This window comes from Pinus tabuliformis, chromosome 6 (assembly GCF_031772625.1).
Source record: "Pinus tabuliformis cultivar Carrire ecotype Pingquan chromosome 6, CPIR1, whole genome shotgun sequence".
In the NCBI taxonomy this organism is placed as follows: domain Eukaryota; kingdom Viridiplantae; phylum Streptophyta; class Pinopsida; order Pinales; family Pinaceae; genus Pinus; species Pinus tabuliformis.
In genome coordinates this window covers 250,426,217-250,435,457 of record NC_142292.1, presented here as the reverse complement: position 1 = coordinate 250,435,457, position 9,241 = coordinate 250,426,217, and the positions used below count along the sequence as shown (strand labels likewise).

The following is a 9,241-nucleotide window of genomic DNA, read 5'->3' as shown; positions in this document are numbered from 1 at the left end:
CATGGAGGTAGACCCAATGGAGAGGTTATAGCTCCACTTGCTTAGAGGATAGTGCTAAGGGAGTGACTGAGGGATTTCTTGAGTTATGCTCCGCATTCCTCGCTTTGCTCAGCTAATTTTGCTGTTGTGGCAATGTTATTGATCAAGAATTTTCGGCATATGATCAAAAAAAGTTTGGGGGCCCTCTAGAAGCTGATCAAGGTTGAATATATCAAAGGGCTAGTGGATTTGGTGATTGATTTGGTCAAGAAGCCTTCCTCAACCAAATTTGAAGCATGTGAATAGATTTGTTTAGTCTTTCATAACTTGTTGCATTTACTAAGTTAATCATCTCAGAAAATGTTAAATAAAAGAAGGCTTTGAGTTCATTTGGATGGCTGTTGTGAGAGTGTGAGAGTATGCCATTGTGATGCCATTGTGACTGAATAAAGATTGTTGTAGTGATGCAGGAGCATCGGACCTGGCCAGCAATGTGGAAAACTGTCCACATGTTGTGGCCTGACAGGGTGAAATTTATTTCTGTGTGGTTACTAAAGAATTCGATTTCCTAAATAATTAGTTATTACTGTAAGTGAGTGTGTTACAACAGGTGTAAGTGAGTGCTATTAGCTAGGAGTTTTCTTGCTGGAATTTTAAATTAAAAGATTGTGTATTTGTTGTAATAAAAACGAGGAGATTGAGTTAGTTTTGATGTGTAATCTTCTGTTAGCTCAGAGCGCCGAAAACTTGTAAATGTCAATCCCTGGAATCGCGGCATGCCCACCGGCGGCTGGACGGCAATCCGTTGCAGAACTGACAGTCCAGGTGTTGGTTCAGGCATTGTCATCTGGAAGTATACGCAACGTGGGACGGAAAATAGCGTTTATTGTGGAGAATCTGAAGGACCTTCTGAAATGCTACCTATTCGAATGCTGGACCAGCCATGCTGGCGGCTTCGTTGTCCACATTCTTCTCATTTTGTTGCGTCGTTACTCATTTTCATTAACGTGATCCAATGAGGATGCTCTCTCTCGTTTTTTAACGTGATCCAATGAGGATGCTCTCTCTCTCTCTCGTTTTTTCAGGTTAAAGAAGATCGTTTTATATCAAACTAAAGTCTGGTGTTTGAAAATTAATTTATTGATTTCAACGCAGGTGCATTATGCAGCTATTCACATAGTATTGTATAGATGTATCAAAATTGAGTATGCATAATTAAAAGATGTTTTGTGTGGCAGAGTGGAGAAGAATTGGGAGCTTGTGGTGTGTTTGAGAGCAGTGTTTTGGTGACAGTATAAGAGAAGAAAAATCCCTCTCCAGGAAAGTTTTATGATTTAGATTTTATGAGCAGAATGCTAGAGCTGTTTGGTTGCTCATGTTGAGCGAATTGAGAACCCAATATGAAATATTGTGAAACGTGGTTCGCATGGAGGAAGTGAAGGCGTGGAGGCTTCAATAGAGACAATGATTTGGTGATTTCAGTAGTAGGAAGAGTTTTCTCCATCCAATAGGAGTTGGATAGTCCAATGGTGGTTGGGCGAGGATCATTGGTCGTGGGAGCTTCCAGTGGATGGTAGTTTGTAGATCCGCGAGAGAAAAAGATTTCTGAAATTAATAGTGCCATCATATTGTAGAGAAAGCCAAGTCTTCCGACTATGGGTGTAGCTAATCCATGTACAATTTGTTCAATAGAATAATAAAAATAATTGAGCAGTGCAGCAACAATAGGGTGGTTTTGTCTTGAAAGGGTTTCCACTGGAAATACTTGTGTCCTTATGTGTGAATGCTTATGTTGATGTTTCTTATGGTTATTTCTTATAGTTATTGTAATTTAAGTTTATTGGTGCTTATATGATTTGATAAACTAATGTTGTACATATGTATGAATAATAAACATTGAGGAAACATATTTAAATTGCTGAAAATTGATACAAAGGCCATCACTACTGATTCACCCCCCCTTCTTAGTAGTGAATATATTTCCAATAGATATTGACTTAAGACAATTTGTGCTGACAGAGTTTCACTAGTCCTAGGTGTTGTATTTTATGTGTTGAGGCACAAGAGGATTCAGTCCATCTGTTTATGTGGTGCACATGTGTCAAATCCATTTGCGTTGGGGTATTGAACCTACTGAATATCCAGGGGAAATGGAGTACCTCCACTGTGGGAGATTTCCTTCGAGATTGGATTCTTCATAATAAGAAATATGGCCCAATGCCGTTATATATAATGTGGGGCATATGGAAGAGCCACAACTCATTGATATTTGAGTACATCTCACCAAATATCAAAGGCTTATGCATTGAGATAGTAACACATTTCAGAGAAGTTGGATTTGGAGGTAGGGTGCCATTGGTGAGGCATATCACTCCATTAACTAATTCATATAATAGCCCTCGTGGGTTTTCCGACGAAGCCGCAAAATATGAGATATGTGGATGTGGTGCTTTTATTACTATTAATCCTGGTACACATTATCACTTCAGTTGGAATGGGGGAACTTGATCAAACACCAAAGTCGAGGTCTTAGCCCTCTAGGGCGTCTTATATTGTGCTCGTAGGCTTCATATCGAGACATTGGAGGTGTTTGGAGATTCATAAGTGGTGGTGGAGTGGGCTTCTAAGAATAAATCATTCAATATGCCACTATGAATTAATTGGATGATGAGAATCAAGGTGATCATTGATCTTTTCCAGAAGGTGACTTTTAAACAGTTCATCGAGAATTGAATACAATTGCTAACATGCTATGAAAGGGGGGACTCAAGCATCCTTTTGGTGAGATTTATTTCTCATACTTTGCAAACAATATTCTACATCGGAAAGGTAATTTTTTCTTTACATGATATTGCATATTGGTAGATGGTGCTCTGTTTTAACTACTCTTTGGAGATAGTCATTCAGATTTGCATTTTTTATCTTTGTTTCTTGCTATTATCTACTTCAATTATGGTCGACTGTCAAGGGACAATTACACAGATGTATTTGGCATGGTTCCAACAGGACACAATTATAGTATGCCACAACTGCATATGGAATTTGATGGAATTTTATTAAATTTGGTTAAAAATGACATGATATTTCTACGATGGTATCTATCTCGTAAAATATATCTATTTGATATATTGCTCTTGGTTGCATAATTTAGAATAACTAAACAAATCAATAAGATATGAATTTTATTGTGCAGTATGAGATATAATCTCTGTATTAAATATATATCTATACATATAATAAAAACATATAAACTTATATGCTAAGTAAACTACTATATTGATATAAGATTGTTGATTTTTTCATATATATTATTATTATTATTATCATATTCTATTTTTCTACTTTCCCATTTTACTTTTTTAGATGCTTAATAACATCATCATATTCATTTTTCTACTTTCCCATTTTACTTTTTTAGATGCTTAATAACATCATCATATTCATTATGTTTCATTTGTCATTTACTTTTCTAGATGCTTGGTGACATCACAGTCATTGCCCCATATATATATATTCTATCTTTCTACTTTCTCATTTTACTTTTTTAGATGCTTAGTGACATCAGCATATTCATTATGTTTCAGATGTCATTTACTTTTCAAGATGCTGGGTGACATCAACATATTCATTATGTTTCATCTCTGCCATCTACTTTTCTAGATGCTTGGTGACATCACATTCATTGCCTTTTATCTCTGCAATTCTCGAAGGTACATGATGTTCCTCACACTTTCGTGGGTTTGAATATTGAAACCCCTTAGCTTTTATCAACCAATTCGCTTTGGTGTGTTTGGAAGCACATAGGTTTCATCCAAATTATACAGCTGGAGGGCCAACCACTTTGCTATAAAAGCTTGCAGGCAGCAAATGGATTGAGTGCAGATAAAATGAGGTTAGTAAATTCTTCATTTAGACTGTAAACGATGCAATTGTGGATGGTAAAGTCTGTTGGGTGGTTGAGATGGCTATTTAGCCTCGCTTCAGGACAGGTCGAGGTAAATGAAACAGTAACAGATTCCGTTTATTTATCAGTTGATTTGGGAATCACCTGCGTAGGCAATTTAGCTGTTTTTGCTGTTATTTTGATTTGAGTGGGTGTTTCCGAGGATTGACATGAAAGCCGATTCATCAATCAGCGCTTGATTTTAAAGGTAGTTGCTGGTGGGGATGGCTGTTTTCATTTGTGTTTGGGAATATGTCATAATCTAACAAAGCCTTGTCCGAGAGACCCTGTTATGCCTTGGGAAGTGATGGTTTTGGAAATAATGTGCATTGTACTGAGCATAGTCGGAACTTTGGGTATAAGGCTTTTGGGAGATGGATATATGGTGACCTAGTTTGGATGAATAGGGGAATTGGGACTTATTTTTTCAATTAAATTGCATAGAAATGTGTTTCACAGACAAATAAGGTATATGGTTGAAAGTCTTTTGAAATAGGTGTTAAATTTTTTCAAAATCTATTAAAATTTAAAAATTCTAAACCATGTTGATATCTGGACAAAGCTGCTGATCAGATCTAAAAGCTGCTGATCAGATCTAAAGATAACAAAGCCAGAGGAATCAGATGGACAACAGTTCGGAGAAGGATAGATCACAAGTTTGCTTCCTCAATAGTGTCAACCTCATTGTAAGAGCTGGTTTAGAGTGGATGGTTTCTGTATCTCTTTGTTAAAAGAAACTAGGAATACAAGATTATACTTGGGACAGTAGAAAGTGTGGGTTTTTTTCCTGTGCATTTTTAATGCCTAAGAGGTACTTTTCTAGGCATAAGAACCTTCTTCTCTATAGCAGGTTTTATAAAACTTGATTTTCTCTATTAGATGCTCTGTCAATATTACATTTGAAGGAGCTGTTGGCAAATGGTTTATGATATACACTCCATGCCATCCTCTAAACCTTGAGTTCTTGTGATGGTAGCTGTTTCTGGTATTTGTTTCGACATGTACAGTTTGCATTTGTACTTGGGCAGATTTCATTGTCTAATCTACTTACACTTGTACCGTTGTGTAACTTCTCTCGAGAGTAAGAGAAGCAATAAAAGAATGACTCTCAGCTTGCAATATAAAATATTTAGTTTAAATGGGATATGCAATTCATTTTACATCATTTCTTTGCATTATGAGTGGATTGAAGTAGTATTTCTTATGAGTGGTTTACTGTTGTCATTTGAATTTGAGATCAATGACTTTCCGCTTGCAATATAAAGTTGTAAGGGATATACAATTCGTTTTAAATCATTTCTGTGCATTTTCACTTGATTGAAATAGTATTTTTTTCCATTTCCATTTGAATCTAAGATCAGAGGAACCAAATTCATTAATAAACATCTGACATGGTCTCAGATAATGTGAATACTCTAATGCCCCCAAATCAGCAGCAACACCAACACATAGTTTGATGTGTCAAGATTATGCAGAAAGGTTGTGCTTCAAGTTTTAATAGAGATACTCTGACTTCACATTTTAGTAGTATATTTTAAGCTCGATTACTGTTATTTTTAATTTAAATATTTATGATACATATTTGGATAATTCGAAATCGATAGATTGAGAGTTGGTCATGGACATGCCTTTGAAGTGTATCATTTGAATATCTATTTGCAGTATCTGGGCATATAAATTTTTTGTGTGTATCTGAGCATAGAAATAAAATGAAAGCACAGAAAAAAGGAAAGAGGGACAAGTTAAGGCATTCAGAAAACTTGGGTGGGCCTGAACTTCACAGTAATGTAAGCCTAACATACTTCTACAGACTTAAATGCTCATTTTTATTTTTCTCATGCTGGATGGCTTCTGAGAATTTTCTACTTAAATTGCTTTAGTAAAGAAATTTATTTCTTCCTGGAGAAGCTGAGGTTGGCGTTTAAACAACAACCAGGGTTACGAATCATCAAATAGAGCACAACTATTAAATGGAAGCACACAATTTTTAAATATACAAACACATTAAAAAAAACTCAAATTTTCACATCTCAAATCACTTCATTTAATATAATAAAAACAGTGGCCAAATAATTTTTTCCCGCTAATACTAAATTGAAAAGGTTTTTTATCTAAAGTCTCAGCCAAGCTTACAACACTTTAAAAAAAAATCTAAAACAAATAGTATTTCATTTCACTGTTGCAAAGGTCTTCCCCGCTCCACTTTATTCCTTTTTCTTTTCTTCTATTTTATTTTACTCTCGTATGTTGTTCTTTTCTTTCTATTTTATTCTACTCTCCTCTGCTTCTATTTCTCTCATCTCTCTTCTTTTTTCTTCCCTTCCTTCTCTGATGCTCCACTTTATTACTCTTTATTCTACTCTCCTCTCCTTTGCTGCTATTTATCTCTCTGTCCGTCCTCTTTTTTCTTCCATTCTCCGTGAGGCAAACGAATACCAAGTGTCCACCCACGCCTTCCAAAACCTCTGGATGCAAAATTTAGATGCCTCTAGAAGTGCTCAAACGCCTTCTTTTTTAAGAGAAGAGGATCAGCATTCCAAACATCAAATGTCATTTCAGATTTTAACACGGAAAACTGTAGGGGTGAAAAATTTAGAGGCTGAATTTCGGCCATGGGCTAATTTTGTATGTATTATTCTAAAAAATGATGTTAAATTTTTATTTTTTTAAATGGTTTTTATTTCAATTTTATAAAATAGAAATATTTTATTCTAATAATCACCTAACAAAATTTTACTATATAAAATCCTTATAAATGTGAATATTTCTACAAAAATATTATTAAACATTTTATGTTTGACATTTTAAGAATCAATAAGTTTTAGCAAAAGCCACAAAGACAACAGTGTAGCCACCTTCATGTGGGATCTAACCTCAACACCCCATCAAACTATTAAATGTGTTGAACAACATTAAGGAAATGCACACATCATTGGATGAGGAATGGGGAATTTATCAGTCTACAAGGAACTGCACAAGGTAAGGTGGTGATAGACCGAATCATAAAACTACACAAGTGATTAATAGAAGTCAAGGGGGGAATGAAGATCAGATGACTTCCACCATGGCTTGGACCTCATTTCGCCACAATATTCTTATGATCAGAGACAAAGGACGTTTTGGTTGGATGTCACTACATCAGACTCTCCAAATAAAAGGAAAAGTGAACCCTTGCATGCAACATTGGTAGAACAATCATGTGAATGTTGAATGATTTGTTCCAATTCTTCTTTTAAGATCCAAGTAGCTTCGTCCAAACCCTTGCCTTCCCAAGGAACTAAATATTCTTGCATTCTCTAGCTTGTGATCCTTCCAATAAACATTTCTTCCAACACTTTTGCAATTTCATTCCTTTCATGCTCAAAGATTTGCTCTTTCTAATAAATGATATACTCATCCTCATCCACCATGCCTCATGAAACTCATACAAATCAGCACCATATTAAAGGTTGGCAAGATATCCAAACCCTCATGTAACTCTAGCATATAAGCATTATCTAAAATCTTTCCAAGATACAGCGAGGACCCATCTTCTTCTTTTTCAACTTCTTTTAGGTGCCCTTTAGAAACCTTACCTTCCGTAGAAGTGCTATCACAAGGTCTCCTTCCTCAAACTTATTTACTCACTTTTTTAATTAGCCCTTTTCTCATAACCTTAATTGCTCCATTGTAGTTGCCACTACACCTGCTCATGGTTGCCCTTCATATACTCAACAAATGACTCCACATCTATGCTTCTCTCGCTTGCTTAAGAGAATCTTGCCAAATCAGTGACTCCTCTTGATGATCTCTCATTCACAATATGGAAAAGTATTCCCTATAGATCTATTCACCGATTTGTTATGTGCAAATTTAATGTGGGCAAACACTAGTCCTAGTTTCTCTCCAACCAAACATCTCATCAAATTTCAAAGTCTTTCGTTAACCACCTTGATCTTCCATCAATTTGCGAATATTATGCAAAATTTAACTACAATTTTATGTCAAGTTTCCTTTGCAAGTGCCAAAAATAATTGATTAACTTGTCATCCCTATGTCTAAAGTTATGCATCTTAGAAAACCATTTAAACGAAGATTTTCTCTTGAATAAAACAACTATGATCGTTGCATCACTAGTTCTCACACATGGAATGAAATGTTCCATTTTAAAGAATCTATCAATTTTCAACAACTATGAATATAGACAAATTAACCCATTGGGTTCTTGGCAATCCCAACATGAAGACCATGCTAATATATTCCCATGTTGTTTTTGGTACTGGTAATGATGTTTACAATCTTGTGTTTTGATTTCTTTCCTTCGTGTGTTGATAGATTCTACAATTCCCGTACCACTTATTCCTGTTTTTGACAATCCTAGGCCAATAATAGTGCTCTTCAACTAATGCATTAATCTTATTCATGCCAAAATAGCCACTCAAGCCACACAAATTTTGAATGAGGGTTTCTTTCCCTAACCCTCTTGGAATGCATAGTTGTTGACTTGTCATCTAGGATCCTCCTTTGATAATGTAATCCAAAAATGGAGTTGCGCCACCAAAACCATTGTATTTTTCCAACCTTCCAAGTTCTAGTAAAATTTGCATTTGTTTCATCAAATTTCTTCACTTCTATCCCTACCATCTCCATTGCCATAGTAGTTATTAATGTATTCTTCTTCTCAATGCACCAATGACCCTATTGGTTCTCGTAGACCTTGCTTTGACACGTGTGTAACTTAAAAATAATTTCACCCCCTTCATGGCGTCACTTATTTAACTTTGCTTCGCTATGTATATATTGCAATGCTCAGTGTAAAGGAAAAATTCGTTAGACAACAAGTAATCCCTCCACTTCAGTCCACAAATGTTGACATAGAACTCTTCATCATACAACCAATGATAGAGTACTTGTTCTTTGTATCATTCAACTCTTCACCATAATTTGTAGAGCTAGAAGGTTGTGTAATGTACTTGACTACCTCAATGCTTTTTGGGATGGCGAGGTATTGGAAAATTCCTCAATTTCCCTTTTCATTCACCATAAGTACAATTATACTCTGAAATCATATAAATTTTTGCATGTTCTGTCATGCAATTTCACATGCAAAATTATGCATAACATAGTGAGCATACTATCAATGAATATATACACAATCATTCTATAAGCGCACCACAATTTAACACAAAAATGTATAATATAATGACATTAAAACAACATAAAAACGCATATAGATATGGAACTTATCTTTATGAAATCACTGATTGGTTCCAAACCTCAGACGTACATTCCAGGCGTAGACTCCATTTCTCTAGCTCTCTTAGCAATGGGTCCCTTGAT

General features: G+C 35.5%; 1 long non-coding RNA gene across 1 annotated transcript; it reads left to right on the top strand.

Moving 5' to 3' along the window:
• The first annotated feature begins 3,588 nt into the window (after positions 1-3,588).
• LOC149258330 (uncharacterized) lies at positions 3,589-5,066 on the top strand. Its single transcript, XR_016246041.1, has 2 exons — positions 3,589-4,130; positions 4,505-5,066. It is a non-coding gene; the product is annotated as an uncharacterized LOC149258330 (long non-coding RNA).
• The last annotated feature ends 4,175 nt before the right edge of the window (positions 5,067-9,241 follow it).